The sequence below is a fragment of the Podarcis vaucheri genome (assembly GCF_965113315.1).
Source record: "Podarcis vaucheri genome assembly, chromosome: 7".
NCBI lineage: Eukaryota > Metazoa > Chordata > Lepidosauria > Squamata > Lacertidae > Podarcis > Podarcis vaucheri.
The window spans coordinates 27,553,565-27,569,296 of NC_138765.1; the positions used below are offsets into that span (position 1 = coordinate 27,553,565).

At 45.2% G+C, this 15,732-nt stretch overlaps 1 protein-coding gene across 3 annotated transcripts in view; it reads left to right on the plus strand.

Moving 5' to 3' along the window:
* The first annotated feature begins 12,113 nt into the window (after nucleotides 1-12,113).
* The window catches only part of SYTL1 (synaptotagmin like 1), a 33,787-nt gene continuing 30,168 nt past the window's right edge, over nucleotides 12,114-15,732 (plus strand). For 2 of the 3 annotated variants that reach the window (XM_082231692.1, XM_082231694.1), the window contains exon 1: nucleotides 12,114-12,366. The gene's annotated coding sequence lies outside the window, so the exon portion shown is untranslated. Of the gene's footprint in view, nucleotides 12,367-12,533; nucleotides 12,582-15,732 lie in introns of all 3 variants that reach the window. The other variant, XM_082231693.1, reaches the window with a different exon arrangement.

Genomic DNA, 15,732 nt, shown 5'->3' on the forward strand with positions numbered 1-15,732 from the left:
AGACAGTACCATTGGCACCAAGCAAGGTACAGCCTAGCATCCAATAATACATTGCACAAACATTTATGCCCAAACTCGTATTTGGTTTCAGGCAAGCTTTAAAGCATCACAAAGATCAGAAAAACTGTTAGGCAAGTCTGTATTCTTGCAGATTAAATGCTTCAGTGTCTCAGTTTTTAAACACAATCTTGCTTGAAATTATCAACGTTGAAAGGTTTCTCCCACCCATCAGCACCTTGACATGCACATGTGTACACTGTTAAGAGGTCACTAGCAAGCAGAAAAAAAGGTTTTCGAATCAAGCGTAGGATCATGCTAGTGCAGGTTTTTAGTGGTTCAATAAATATAAACCTCCAACAAACATGAGGCTTCTTGTGAGGATGAAATGGGAAGAGGGGAGAACCTTGTAGCTCCTTTAAGGAAAGGTGAGAAACTAATTAAACAATAAAACTTTTTAGAGAGGTAGGCAAGATCCAATTTGCCTTGCAAGTTTAACAGAACTTCACAAAGACACCCATGCAAACGGGTAGAAATGAGGCTGGTCATAGCTTTCTTCCGAACCAAAGAGGATTCCCAGATAGAAACCAGGAAGGTTCACTGCAAGCAGAGGAATGGTTGCTGTAGGGCACCATTCTTTCCAGACCTCAAAAACAAATTGCGAGCTATGGCGGCTGCTGTCCTCCAAAACACACCGACTTGCAGTGCCTGTTGGATTTTTGCCTGCCGCCACACACTTTCAAGGTCCAGGAACTCTCCCCCTCCCAATAATTTATTTTATAATCTTTTGGATAGTTTTCTGTGGCACTAACTGCAACAACGACGCTTCTTCAACGTTGAAATTCAAGAAACGAGCGGAATTTCAATAGGGAAAATATCATCACTGCATCTTCCGCTGTTTCTTTCATTTATTAAGATATAAAAACGGTGCAATTATAAAAGCAACTTAATTAAACACTAATAGTTATTACATTTCCTAACTTATTGCTTCTTGTGAGATTAAAATGCCGCGCTTCCCGCTCTTTTAAGGCGAAGGCAGCAGCTCTACCACTTACCTCTTCTGCCCACACGCCTAGAAAAGAATGTGGGACGCACGACGTGGGCATTTATAACGCGCAGGGGCTGACGGGAAAGATTAAGCCGCCCGACTGCACGGCGCATGCGGCAAAGGTTTCCCGTCGGAGGGGAAGGCGTAAAAAGCCCACGAGTTTCATCTATTTAGGCTGCCTTCACTTCCGGTTCTCAGTCGGCTTTTTCAGCATGCGGGGCAATGTGGGGCGGAAAGGCGTATATGAATAGTATTTTATTGTTTTTTTAAAAAATCGAACAACAAAAAATGGTCCTCGGCGCATCGTAATTATTTGAGAGCACTGCACTTTCTCTAGATTTCTCTCTCCCTTCCCTCTCCCTTTCAAACCTTACTCCACTATAGCTAATTCTACCAGTTTTACCCCGCACATGGTTGAGTACATCGATGGCCAATGGGAACCGAACTTTTTTACAGATTCATTAAGACTGCACCTTTCAGGGTATTTTAATTTTTTTCTATTTAAACAACGGCGACACAACGCATGCGTAACGGCGAAGTGGGGGGAGAGAGAGAGAGAGAGAGAGAGAGAGAGAGAGAGAGAGAGAGAGAGAGAGGATGGAGGGATGCAGAGGAGCGGTGATTGGTTGAACTCCAAGGTGGTGCCGAGTTGAAAGAGAAGGAGATTCTAAGAAAAGAGACTCCGACGCCGTTTTGGCAACAAGGGCTCCCTCTACCGAGTGAAATGGCGAATAGCCACTCGTGGGGAACGGAGGCCGAAAAAGGAGCCACCGTTATTTATTTTAATAAATATAGTTTGTATGTGCCCAACGACGAATGAAAGTCTATCTTGTATTTTTGCTTCACCTTCATATTTTAAATGATCTTAGAGTGGCTGTCTTATTGCAAAAGAATTTTAGAAATACACTTGAAAGAGAAACAAAATAAAATAAATAAAATAAAATAATAAAAAAAATCCTTTCTGTAGCACCTTAGAGACCAACTAAGTTAGTTATTGGTATAAGCTTTCCTGTGCATGCACACTTCTTCAGATAAGCTCATACCAGTAACTAACTTATGGTGCTACTGGAATTTTTAAATTTTACTTTATTTATTTTATTTTGTTTCGACTACGGCAGACCAACACCTATGTGTAATTAGAACTTGAAAGAGAAGTTGCTGAATTACAACTCATTACCAAACTAAAAACTATGGAGAGACCTGGTCTGAATAGAGATATTGGATTCATGTCCCATTATACATACTAAAGCTAATTTTGGTCATCTATTCACTGACAAACGTTCCACTGACAAACTGGAACGTGTCCAGAGGAGGGCAACCAAAATGGTCAAAGGCCTGGAAACGATGCCTTATGAGGAACGGCTAAGGGAGCTGGGCATGTTTAGCCTGGAGAAGAGGAGGTTAAGGGGTGATATGATAGTCATGTTCAAATATATAAAAGGATGCCACATAGAGGAGGGAGAAGGGTTGTTTTCTGCTGCTCCGGAGAAGCGGACACGGAGCAATGGATCCAAACTACAAGAAAGAAGATTCCACCTAAACATTAGGAAGAACTTCCTGACAGTGAGAGCTGTTCGACAGTGGAATTTGCTGCCAAGGAGTGTGGTGGAGTCTCCTACTTTGGAGGTCTTTAAGCAGAGGCTTGACAACCATATGTCAGGAGTGCTCTGATGGTGTTTCCTGCTTGGCAGGGGGTTGGACTCGATGGCCCTTGTGGTCTCTTCCATCTCTATGATTCTATGATCCTTTAAATATCCCTTGCCCTTCCCTGTGGAACCAACTGCCATAACAGTCATCTACAGTTATAAGGTTGAAGCAATCTCTGCTTCAGAGTATCTGGTGAAGCGTGTATTACACACGAAAGCTCATACCTTGAAAGCTTATATTTAGTTGATCTTTAAGGTGCCACTGGAATTATTAAAAAAGATTTTTCATCTATCAGTTTGTTATTTATTATGACTATGACAGATCAACATGGCTATCCACCTGAATCTATATTTTAAATGAGTTCATCTATTCAATTATTTTTTTTTAAAAAAAACCTCACATCAGCTTAAAAAAATGCTTAAGATCCAATAATAATAATAATAAGCATGGCAGAAAACTGGAAAGTGTTTGGGACAGGTGCTTGGAGCTGCGCATGGCTTTATAATCACTTGCAACATAAGAAAGGCTCTGCTTGGCTGCCCTGTAACCAGCCTAAAAAGTTCAGGGTGGGGACACCCAGCAAGCAGTTTGGGGCATCTTATCCCCCTGTACATATTAATGCTTTACTTTGTATTCATTAAGGCTGTGCTGGTGGTAATGATAATTAAAGGTTCGTTTGTCATCTGTTCTTCAATTGTACTCTGATCAATTGCCTCACAAAATGGTAATGGAACTTCCAGCTGGTATACATTACACAACTGATAGCTAAATTTGCACTGGCAGATCAGAAGATGTGTTCTAGACAAACTGAAAATTATAATGTATTATAACATTTTTTCATAATATTTTATTGAGTTTTCCAATTTAATAATCCAATAAAAAACACATTATATTCCAAATTACAATACAATCCAGGAGAAGGGTCCAGTGGGTTCTGCTGCCTGTCAGGAGTACTCCCCTTTCGGTAACCCCCCTACACACTCTCTGGCAAGGGAAGGGGCCAGTGCAATGAGAGCAAGAGGGGAAGGTTGACCAGCCAAGGGAAGAGAAGTAGCTGGAGTTTCTGGTGCCACCCAAGCTTTCAGAGCCCCACCGCCATCACCAGTCTACCTTATCTAGGAGGAGTTACAGAAGGAAGGAGCACTTAGATCAGCTGGTGCATAGAAGTGAACATCTGGCCAAACATCATCTGCTGGACACCAGGACTTAAATACCTGTTTGTGGGTATTTGCGGTTGCTCCAACTTCCTGTGGCTACAGCAACTGTGCCTTAAGGAACTGATGCACCTGCTCCCTGTATCAATGAATGCTATAAACTAGAAACCTTTGGACTACTATCTGATTTTGTGGAGTGCCGGGACAGACGGCCAGGTAGATGTGGAAGTCCCACACCACACACACCCACACACCCCATCAGGAAGCTGTCTCCAAATCACTTCCTCCTTCAGGATCCCCAGTTGATTTTCTGCCTTGTGGAAGCAGACAGAGTTTTTGGGGGCTCCCGCATGGGTACAATAGCTATTATTATTATTATTATTATTATTATTATTATTATTATTATTATTATTATATTGTTGACTGCCCTCGCTCCTCCACAAGGCAACAAGGTGAAATTGTTGCTCATTTTGCCACTTTGGTCAGGAATAGTATTTCCTCCAACAGCAAAGAGATAGTACTACAGGGTCCCTGATCCAGTTCACAGTGGGAGTCCTTCTGGAGTGCAGGAAACCAGGGAAGATCAAGCCCAAGGAGAAGGCCAAGAGTATTCACCAGCCACATTCCTCTTTCTGTGACATGACAGCAGACCAAAACGTTCATTATGGAGCCTGACTGGTGAAAGGGTCAGGTTCTGAAGCACACCACCTTTCTGGCCCAAGCACCACTGCCCAGAGAAGAAAATGGCTCATTTAGTGCAATAATTGGCTATCCCTGAGCCAATGGATAGGGCAGCTGCTCTTATTTTTCAGTTCACAGTAACTGTGACAGGAGGTCTTTGGATCAGCTGACTACCACAAACTGCTGCATTTGCTGCCCGAGCAAATGTATAACAGCCCCTTGGCAGAGTCTGCCGCAGCTGTTGTAGGGATGAATAACCTGCTTTTGCACTTCCTTCTCCCCATTGTGATATCTAACGGTTTCTGTATTCTGTAGTTCAGTGGGAGGAGAGAAAATAAAACCCCAAATGATGCTGGCCGCATAATTCTCTCACACACAAACACATCATCTTGAAAAATGCTAGCTTTAATTTAGGATTCATTCTCCATTCTCCCTCTACCATTCCATTTTCTATTTTCAACTTGGAGCCAACAATTTTTGGTTGTTGGGCCAACTCTTCACTGGGCTGTCCCGTCTCATGGAAGAGTGAGTTTTAACTGTTACAGGCCAAAGAGAGGCTGGGACTAGGTACTCTGGGTCTACATGTTTCTCAGAAAAGCCCCTTAAGTAAACTTCTTGCATTTTAAGAGGCTTGACAGGAGATATCTGACAGGCTGGCTGACAGGCTATCTGTCAGGCTATCTGTCCGGATATCTGACGGGCTATCTGTCCAGAGATGTTGCCTCCAATGCCGCTTTCATTCCCCATCATTCTGCACAGGCACCCCACGTTGGACGGTGCTGGGAGCATGTGCCGACAGCGGAAAAGCCAGCAAAGGAACCCACAGCTTGGTGCACACAACAGGATGCATCGCACAGTGCCCACAACGTTACACGGCGCTCCAGGTGCTGCGCGCGCAGCCAAAACAGTTAACTGCCATGCGGGGGGGGGAGGCAGCGGGCAGACAGCACGGTGACTGTGCATGCTGCCCAACATTTTGTCCCCCCCCCACCACAGAACCTGCACCCCCCTTCGTACGCCCCTGTGCATGGGATGCTGGCACCCCTTTTGATTGGTGCTGTGAGTCCCTGCGAGTCCCTAAAGTTTCTAAAGGTACTGTATTTTTCGCTGTATAAGACACACTTTCCCCCTCCTAAAAAGTAAGGGGAAATGTGTGTGCGTCTTATGGAGTGAATGCAGGCTGCGCAGCTATCCCAGAAGCCAGAATAGCAAGAGGGATCGCTGCTTTCACTGCACAGCGATCCCTCTTGTTGTTCTGGCTTCTGAGATTCAGAATATTTTTTTTCTTGTTTTCCTCCTAAAACTAGGTGCATCTTATGGTCTGGTGCATCTTATAGAGTGAAAAATACGGTAAACAACTATTTCCTAAAAAAAGTCAACAACTTTGGGGATCCCCCCCCCTAAAAAAGGTCAACAACTCTGGGCAGCCTAGGGGCGCTGGGTGGATCTCTGCACCCTGGTGCCGCATATGCTTAAGACAGTACTGTGAATGAGCTCAGTAGAAGGTAGTTCTCTCCTGTTCTGCTTAGAGTGTCTCCTTCTTTCCTCTTTACAGACTTTAGTTTCAAGGATGGGACTGGGGCAATGACAAGAAGATCGTTGCCTCCACTTGGGTTGACTGTGTGCTATAAGACTGGTCTCCTCATACTGCAGGGTCTTCCATTTTACAGCGTGTACATTCTAGAAGGGGAGGGGAGGGAAAGTGCCCTGCTGCAGGAATTCCTTTCCTCTTCTTAGATGGCATTTTTGAGGGACAGGCAAGGACAGTGCCATCCTGTTTCGTCACCCAATATGAAATGGGAAGGTGCCGCCCCAACTCACCACCACCCAAGCCTCCCTTTTTACATATATAGGTACCGTATTTTTCGCCCTATAGGACACACTTTTTCCCCTCCAAAAATGAAGGGGAAATGTGTGTGCGTCCTATGGGGCAAATGCAGGCTTTCGCTGAAGCCTGGAGAGCGCGAGGGGTTGGTGTGCACCAATCCCTCGTGCTCTCCAGGCTTCAAGAGAGCCCTAGCACCAGCCCCAGAAGCTTGGGGGACAGCGGGGAGGCGGAACGCCGCCACCCTGCTGTCTCCCGATGTGGTTTGGAGGCTGACGGCGGGGAGACGTGTGCTTCTCCCTGCTGCCAGCCCCGCAAGCTCAGGGGACAGCGGGGAGGCGCAGCGCACCTTCCCGCTGTCCCCGGACCTGGTTTGAAGGCTGGCGGCGGGGAGAAGAGCGCTTCTCCCCACTGCCAGCCCCACAAGGACCTGGGGGGAGATAATTTTTTCCCCCTTTATTTCCCCCCCCCAAAAAAACCAGGTGCGTCCTATGGGCCGGTGCGTCCTATGGAGCGAAAAATACGGTAATAATTTTATTTGATTTTACAAATATAGGATTTTAACAATCCAAATTACATATCCCTATTTAGAGATTTCTCCAAATCGCTGGACTTCCCACCTTCGCCTCCATGGATCCTATTGTCCACCTTCTTATCTGCATATTATTTCATCGTCCATATTTTATATCTTTCCATATTATCCATAATATTCGCTACATTACAAGTGTTATTAAAATCCTGCTAAGGTTTTCATCTGCTTACAGTGGTCTCCTAGATAAATTATAATTGTTTCCCATTCTTCGTTGAAGTTTTGGTCTTCTTGGTTCCTGAGCCTTCCGGTCAGTTTTGTCATTTTGGCATAGTCCAACAGCTTGATTTGCCATTCCTCTCTGGTAGGGACTTTGTCTTCTTTCCATCTCTGGGCTAGTAGCATCTGCGTTGCTGTTGTCACATATATGAAAAGTATTTTCTGTTCCTTTGGAATGCTGGTACCTACAATTCCTAATAAAAGGCTTCTGCGTTTGTTTGTTTGTTTGTTTGTTTGTTTGTTTGTTTGTTTGTTTTTACAAAAGTTATTTTAAACATTTTTTTCCATTCATTATTTTGGTATTTCTTAGAACGGCCAGCTGGCAGGGAAATAGTTCAGGGCTAGGAGGTGCTTGGAGGAGCTGGTCCTGGAGCAGAGTGGATGGAATGAGCCCTGCTTCCTATCTCTCCCATTCAGGCAGCCGGATGGAATTACCAGGGAATAAGTTCCATTGCAAGAAAGCAAAGTGGCTGTCCAACGAGGCCTTACAAATAGCGGGGGAGAGAAGGCAAGCAAAATGCGAGGGAGATAGTGAAAGATATAGGAAATTGAATGTAGATTTCCAAAGAATAGCAAGGAGAGACAAGAAGGCCTTCTTAAACGAGCAATGCAAAGAAATAGAGGAAAACAACAGAATGGGAAGAACCAGAGATCTGTTCAAGAAAATCGGAAATATGAAAGGAACATTTCGTACAAAGATTACCATAATAAAGGACAAAAGTGGTAAGGACCTAACAGAAGCAGAAGACATCAAGAAGAGGTGGCAAGAATACACAGAGGAATTATACCAGAAAGATATGGATGTCTCGTACACCCCAGGTAGTGTGGTTGCTGACCTTGAGCCAGACATCCTGGAGAGTGAAGTCAAATGGGCCTTAGAAAGCACTGCAAATAACAAGGCCAGTGGAAGTGATGGTATTCCAGCTGAACTATTTAAACTTTTAAAAGATGATGCTGTTAAGGTGCTACACTCAATATGCCAGCAAGTTTGGAAAACTCAGCAGTGGCCAGAGGATTGGAGAAGATCAGTCTACATCCCAATCCCAAAGAAAGGCAGTGCCAAAGAATGCTCCAACTACCGCACAATTGCACTCCTTTCACACGCTAGCATGGTTATGCTTAAAATTCTACAAGGCAGGCTTAAGCAGTATGTGGACCGAGAACTCCCAGAAGTGCAAGCTGGATTTAGAAGAGGCAGAGGAACCAGAGACCAAATTGCAAACATGCGCTGGATTATGGAGAAAGCTAGAGAGTTCCAGAAAGACATCTACTTCTGCTTCATTGACTATGCAAAAGCCTTTGACTGTGTCGACCACAGCAAACTATGGCAAGTTCTTAAAGAAATGGGAGTGCCTGATCACCTCATCTGTCTCCTGAGAAATCTCTATGTGGGACAAGAAGCTACAGTTAGAACTGGATATGGAACAACTGATTGGTTCAAAATTGGGAAAGGAGTACGACAAGGCTGTATATTGTCTCCCTGTTTATTTAACTTATATGCAGAATTCATCATGCGAAAGGCTGGGCTGGATGAATCCAAAGCCGGAATTAAGATTGCTGGAAGAAATATCAACAACTTCAGATATGCAGATGACACAACCTTGATGGCAGAAAGTGAGGAGGAATTAAAGAAACTTTTATTGAGGGTGAAAGAAAAGAGCACAAAATATGGTCTGAAGCTCAACATCAAAAAAACGAAGATCATGGCCACTGGGCCCATCACCTCCTGGCAAATAGAAGGGGAAGAAATGGAGGTAGTAAGAGATTTGACTTTCTTGGGCTACATGATCACTGCAGATGGTGACAGCAGTCACGAAATTAAAAGACGCCTGCTTCTTGGGAGAAAAGCAATGACAAACCTAGACAGCATCTTAAAAAGTAGCGATATCACCTTGCCAACAAAGGTCTGTATAGTAAAAGCTATGGTTTTCCCAGTAGTGATGTATGGAAGTGAGAGCTGGACCATAAAGAAGGCTGATCGCCGAAGAATTGTTGCTTTTGAATTATGGTGCTGGAGGAGACTCTTGAGAGTCCCATGGACTGCAAGAAGATCAAACGTATCCATTCTTAAGGAAATCAGCCCTGAGTGCTCACTGGAAGGACAGATTGTGAAGCTGAGGCTCCAATACTTTGGCCACCTCATGAGAAGAGAAGACTCCCTGGAAAAGACCTTGATGTTGGGAAAGATAGAGGGCAGAAGGAGAAGGGGACAACAGAGGATGAGATGGTTGGATGGTGTTCTTGAAGCTACCAGCATGAGTTTGATCAAACTGTGGGAGGCAGTGGAGGACAGAAGTGCCTGGCGTGCTCTGGTCCATGGGGTCACAAAGAGTTGGACACGACTAAACGACTAAACAACAACAACAAGAAGTTCCATTGAACTCAGTGCAATAAAGGACCCCTGACCATTAGGTCCAGTCGTGTCTGACTCTGGGGTTGCGGCGTTCATCTCGCTTTATTGGCCGAGGGATCTGGCGTGGTCATGTGGCCAGCATGACTAAGCCGCTTCTGGCAAACCAGACCAGCACACGGAAACGCCGTTTACCTTCCCACCGGAGCAGTACCTGTTTATCTACTTGCACTTTAACGTGCTTTCGAACTGCTAGGTTGGCAGGAGCAGGGTCCGAGCAATCCCTGTCACGGGGATTCAAACCACCGACCTTCTGATCAGCAAGTCCTAGGCTCTGTGGTTTAACCCACAGTGCCACCCGTGTCCCCCACATGCAGAATACTGTGCAGTTAAGTAGCTATTGAGTGTTAAAAATGCAGCCTGTGGCCTTCCCTTTGCATACTACCCAGCTCCCCAAATTCTACACTTTGAAAATTTAGCACAATTCCACTTTGTTTGAAGCTCCAGGCACCCTCACGTGCCCCCTCTAGGTGATAGAGGATGCCCTACGAAGGTGACTAAACACTGTAACTTCTCATTACCCACAGAACAGTCCAATGTCTCTCCATGGTTTTAAGTTTGGTAATGAGTTGCAATTCAGCAGCTTCTCTTTCCAGTCTATTTCTTTAATTCCTTTGTAGTAAAACCATGGAGAGACCTGGTCTGAACAAAGACATTGGATTCTTATCTCATTATACATGACTAAGCCATTTTTCACCTTCTCACCCCTTGCCTTTTCCTGTAAGACCTATTGCAGTCGTTAAGAGTCGTCAACAGGCTCATCTCAGCTACCTGCCAATCTCCCATTCCCACCACCCTTCTGAGTAATACCCCTCCCCACCTTCTCACTATATAGAAGGATCTGGCAACTTCTGTTTCAGTGTATCTGAAGAAGTGTGCATGCACACGAAAGCTCATACCAAGAACTAACTTAGTTGGTCTTTAAGGTGCTACTGGAAGGAATTTTTTTATTCTGGTTTGCAAAGTGGTTCACAGGCCCCTGAAGTCTGGCAAACCCTGGTGTTAGTGGTTAGAGTGCTGGACTTGGAATCTCATATTCAAATCTTTGCTGAGCTACAAAGGTCACTGGGTCACCTTGGGCCACTCACATGTCCCCAATTCAACCTACTTTGCAGGGTAGGATAAAATAAGGTGACTATTGAGTCTGCCACTCTTGAGCTCCTCAGAGGAAATGTGAGAGGTGATTGTGTTGAGAGATAAAGGATGTGGGGAATATTCTGGCCCCTCACTCTGAGAATTTACACCTTCCTCTGAGAGTTGGAGAAGAAGATTAAAATCTTGTAACCACAGGCTAGTTGCTGTGAGATCCAGCTGTCTTCTCTATGCCCAAATGGGGCTGAGGCAGGAACACAGTTCCTCTCACATTTTAAAGTGAACCCTACCTAATTCACACATCCCCAAACAAGAATTGAATAAAAATGCATCTATCTTTAGAAATTCTCCAGTTCTCCAACTAAAACATGTATATTAGGGGAAAGAATATTGGCGAGAACTATGCACAAAAATGCATCTAGGGAAATCTGCTTGGGGGAAAAAGTGCATAGGGAAAATTTGCAATAAAATGCTAACAGATTTTCATGAGGACTTTAAAAAACACACCCACACATTGCAAAAATATGTATAGCAAAAATAGTGCTCCATCAGCGTTAGATTGATTTGATAAACATGAACTATCAAATTTAACATAATACAGTAGATAATAAACAATTGTCCAAGTTCTTATTTGTTCATCAACCATCAGGACAATATTCAACCACATAGTGCCTTTGCTTTATTGTAAATATGCAGACTGCATATAGATTACATATATGTTTGCGATAATCAACATTTGTAAATAAAATTTTGTTATAAATATGAAAAAAATCACAAACTGGTATAGACATGCAGCAAACTGAGCTGAAGAATGGGAGCATAAGAAACTGAAGTTGAGAGATTGGATCATCTGTCGGTGTCTCTTGGCTTTTCGTTTTTCCAATTTGAATTTATGTTCCCCACATTTCCACATCAACTTGCAATTATTATTATTTTTAAAGGTCCTCATGAAAACCCAGCAGCATTTTAGTGTGAATTTCTCCTGATATGCATATTTTTCTATGCAAATTTGCCAAATGTATGCACTTTTACAAAGCAATTTCCCCTAATAGAGCTTTATGTTATTTTCACTAATATACATCAATATGCACACTTTACCTTAGTATATGCATTTTTGTACGCATTACTTGGCTAGTGAATGGCAATGCAAAAAGCAGGTTTTGAAGATGGCTTCTGCTCATGTATTGTTTTGGAAAATGTGAATTAGGCCTGTTCACTTTTACATGTGGACTGAATCAAATTCCTTCCCCTCCTTATGAGATCCAAGCCACTTTTTGCATGGACACCCGACCCACCGGCTGGGCTCCTTAGACATCTCCAAATGTCAGTCTTCAGAGGCTCGATCCTTGCAGTCCACTCCGGCCCAGGTAGCAGCTTTGGTTCCAGGCCCGGCTTTCCCGCAAGCTTTGTGGGTAGGTGTTTCCTCCTCCTCTCTCTCTCACTCTCTCTCTCTCTCTCTCTCTCCCCGCTTGACTCAGCTCTCCTGCTAGGGCTGTTTCTGAGCTGCATTGAGAAAGTACAAGGCAGGCAGAGGAGGAAGAGGAAAGTGGGGATGACTCAAGAGAGCAAACTTCTGCTTTGCTCGAAAAAGAGCCGGGGAGGCTCTTCCAGGATCCTTCTGCTGCCACAGTGACACTCAGTCGCGCACACCCCACCTTCCTGTGGCCGGCTGGGTCTTGCAGGGTAGGGACCCCACCTGGGCAGGTAACTTCCTCCTTCTCCTTTCCTGTTGGCAAACGCTTCGGGCGTGAGTCCCACCTTTGCAGGAGCATATGGGAGAGCTGAGACAGGATCCGGGAGGGAAGGAACTGTGTAATATGCTGCGGAGTTGGTTTGGCTCTCAAGTTTCTGCTTGTCTCTCCGTCTGCCAGATCCTGTTCAGCTGCGAATACCTGTTTGGGGAGTGCCTGGAGGGAAGTGTATGTATATTTGTGTGTGGTGGCCGCTTGCCCATGCTGGCTGCCCGAGAGCTACAGTATGCATATGCTATGCCCGCGGTGCAATTTCAGTCATTCTAGGCTTGGATTTAATGGGCTGTTTTTTTTGGGGGGGGGTTGAAAGGTGGGGCCCCCTTGTTACTTGACTTTACTGGTTTCAAAATGTGGTGAGCCAGCGTTCTTGTGTTTCCGGGAACCCCTCTGCTCACTCTGCATGCTGTAAGACCCCTTTGCCACAAAATCCTGCCTTGCCCCGTTCTCCTGTTTTGATGCCACTCAAAGCCGCCACACTTCCCCCTTCGCGTGGAGCACCCAAGAAGATTGGCAGGGCAGGGTGTGTTTGTGTGAAAGAACGGCTGGTTTGCAGACCCAGCTCCCTAGTGACGGAGTCCCACTGAGAGAGGGGTCTCCTAAGGGGGTCCCCAGGCACCTCAGAGCTAGTGGTGCTGCCAGGGTGGGACTGTGGGGCAAAAGTGCAGAGCCCCCACCTGAGGCAGGAGGGTCTCCAATCACAGCAGGGCCAATTTTACAATTGTAGTCTCTGAAGTCAAGGGGAAGGTATAGCTTGGTGGTGGAGCCTTGCATGCAGAAGGTCTTGGGACTCCCGGTCTGAAATCCTCAAGAGCAGCTGTCTGCCAGTCAGTGGCGTAGCGTGGGTTGTCAGCACCCGGGGCAAGGCAAGTAATTTGCGCCCCCTAACCCGTGGATTTGCGCCCCCTAACCCGTGGATATGCGCCCCCTAACCCTAACCCCCAGATGTTGCGCCCGGTGCGGCCGACCCCCCCTGCACCCCCCACGCTACGCCACTGCTGCCAGTGCAGAGAGTACTGAGCTAAATGGACTGTTGGACTGGCTCAGTGTAAGGCAGCTTCCTGCGTTCCTATGTAACCATTTTGAAGTAAGTGAAGGAATGCACATTACTATTTAAAGCTCCCCGGCCCCAGCCAGGAGACCATTGGCTCTAGAGTCTAAAATTACCAAAGTGCACTGCTGTCCCAGAGGTGGCACATGCGCGACCCCAATAAAAACAGCAAAGGCAGTGAACTGGCAAGTCGGTAGGCCGTTCATCCCTTTGCATGCAAGATCCCTGTGCTTTTAGCAGCTGGCAAAAACGGGAGCATTTTGTTCAGCTTGCGTTTTCATGCAAAGCTACCTGATTTGCAATTCCTGAGCGAAGGCATAGCTGTCCTTCAAAATGCATACTTCTCTGAATTTTTGTAGAGCAGTTTGCCAAACCAAAAAATGCAGAGATTGGTGAATGAATATGATGTACGAAACAGCTCTGCATTAGAGGGAAAGGTTAGCAAAAAGCTTATATTAGATAAAATTGGGCACCAAACTGCATATTTTAGGAGAAATTGATGTGAAAATGCATATGGATTTTGTGCAGATTTTTGTGGGGGAAATGGCCAATTGGTACAGAAACAGGATGAACTGAACTTGAGGTTGGTAAAATGAGAGCATGAAAGAATCCAAATTTGACAGATTCACGTATCCCTAGACGGGAATCAAACATGGAGTGGTGTTGCCTGTCATCACCCCCTTTGCTCTGAAACAAGTTGCTTCTGGACAGTAATGTTTTTTCCTCACAAAATGTGCAACTGCTTGACCAGATTCCATGAGCTGTTAAAAAACGGTGACTGTAGTCACCTACCCCAGAGTTGGGTGCAGATTGATAAAGGAAAGTACAATGGGGTCAAACAGCGCTAGGCTCCTTCTCCTTAGGTTAGTCGGAATTTGGAGGGATGTGAGCTGTCTTAAAGCAACAACTAACTGCTCGTATTTGGGAAGAATGTTCTCCTTTTAATATTTTTCTTGTCTCGTTCCCTGTTTGATAGCCTCAGAAACTAAACAAGGACACCCTTATCTTGCAGTCCCTCCAATTAAGATTGGCCTTTATCTGTTAATCAACTAATTGTTTAATTGATTAATCCAATTAAAGTTGGCAACATACCCTGAGCTCATTTGTATGGGGTGTGTGCTGTATATAAATGCATATATGGCTGAGGGTGTTCTCTGTTTGGCTAAGGTGTACCTGTGTGTCCAACAGGTGGAGTTTTGTAAGTGCTTTTAGTGTGTCACGGGGCTATTTGCAAAAGTTTGATCAGCTTGTGCATCTGGTTGTTTTTGTTTCTGCTGTGCTCTTCTGTATTTTGTGCACTGTATACTGCTTATTTTCCTGTATCCCGCCCACAGTAGTGGCTGAGCACCTCTCTCTTGTTTCCATCGGAGACAGAAATAGAACCGCAACCTGAACATATTTAGGAGTGTGGTAAGACCTCAGCCACATTGGCTCCTTGTGTGAGGAGGAGACATGTTTGTTTGCGTCTGTAAAGGTCCTAGTTCTTCAGAAGAACTCTGGTCCTTGAGTTTGCTTCTGGCAATTTCCTCAAGACAGTAGTCATCTTTGCCTTCAAGGGATGCTCATGATCGTTTGAGACTGAGGCAGCCTGCCTAGCTGAGGGAGCCTGCCTAGCTCAGTTAGTTAGAACGTGGTGCTGATAACGCCAAAGTTGCAGGTTCGATTCCCCGTATGAGACAACTGCATATTCCTGCATTGCAGGGGGTCAGACTAGGTGATCCGCAGGGCCCCTTCCAACTTTACGATTCTATAATCTCCCACACTTCCGCTTGTTGTGTGATGAGTAAGCATGGGTCTGAGAGCTTTCCTGTCAATATTTCTAGGCTTGGGTCCTAGCAGTTTTCCGTTTGCCCCGCCGCTTTCCTCAGAAAAACCTGATTGACATTTGCTCTGATTTCACAGTAAGCAGTGGGATTCCCCGGAAGGGAAGTGGCAGGGCAAATGGAAGTCTGGATGAGCCCTAATATTTGTTGATTGTCTGGGACTGCAGTGGTACCTCTGGTTATGAACTTAATTCATTCCGGAGGTCCGTTCTTAACCTGAAACCGTTCTAAATCTGAGGTACCACTTTGGCTAATGGGGCCTCCCACTGCCGCTGCGCTGCCGGCACACAATTTCTGTTCTCATCCTGAGGTAAAGTTCTTAACCCGAGGTACTACTTCCGGGTTAGCGGAGTCTGTAACCTGAAGTGTTTGTAACCTGAGGTGCTTGTAACCCAAGGTACCACTGTACTGGTTGCTGAATTGTAACACTTGGACTGCAGGTGTTTTA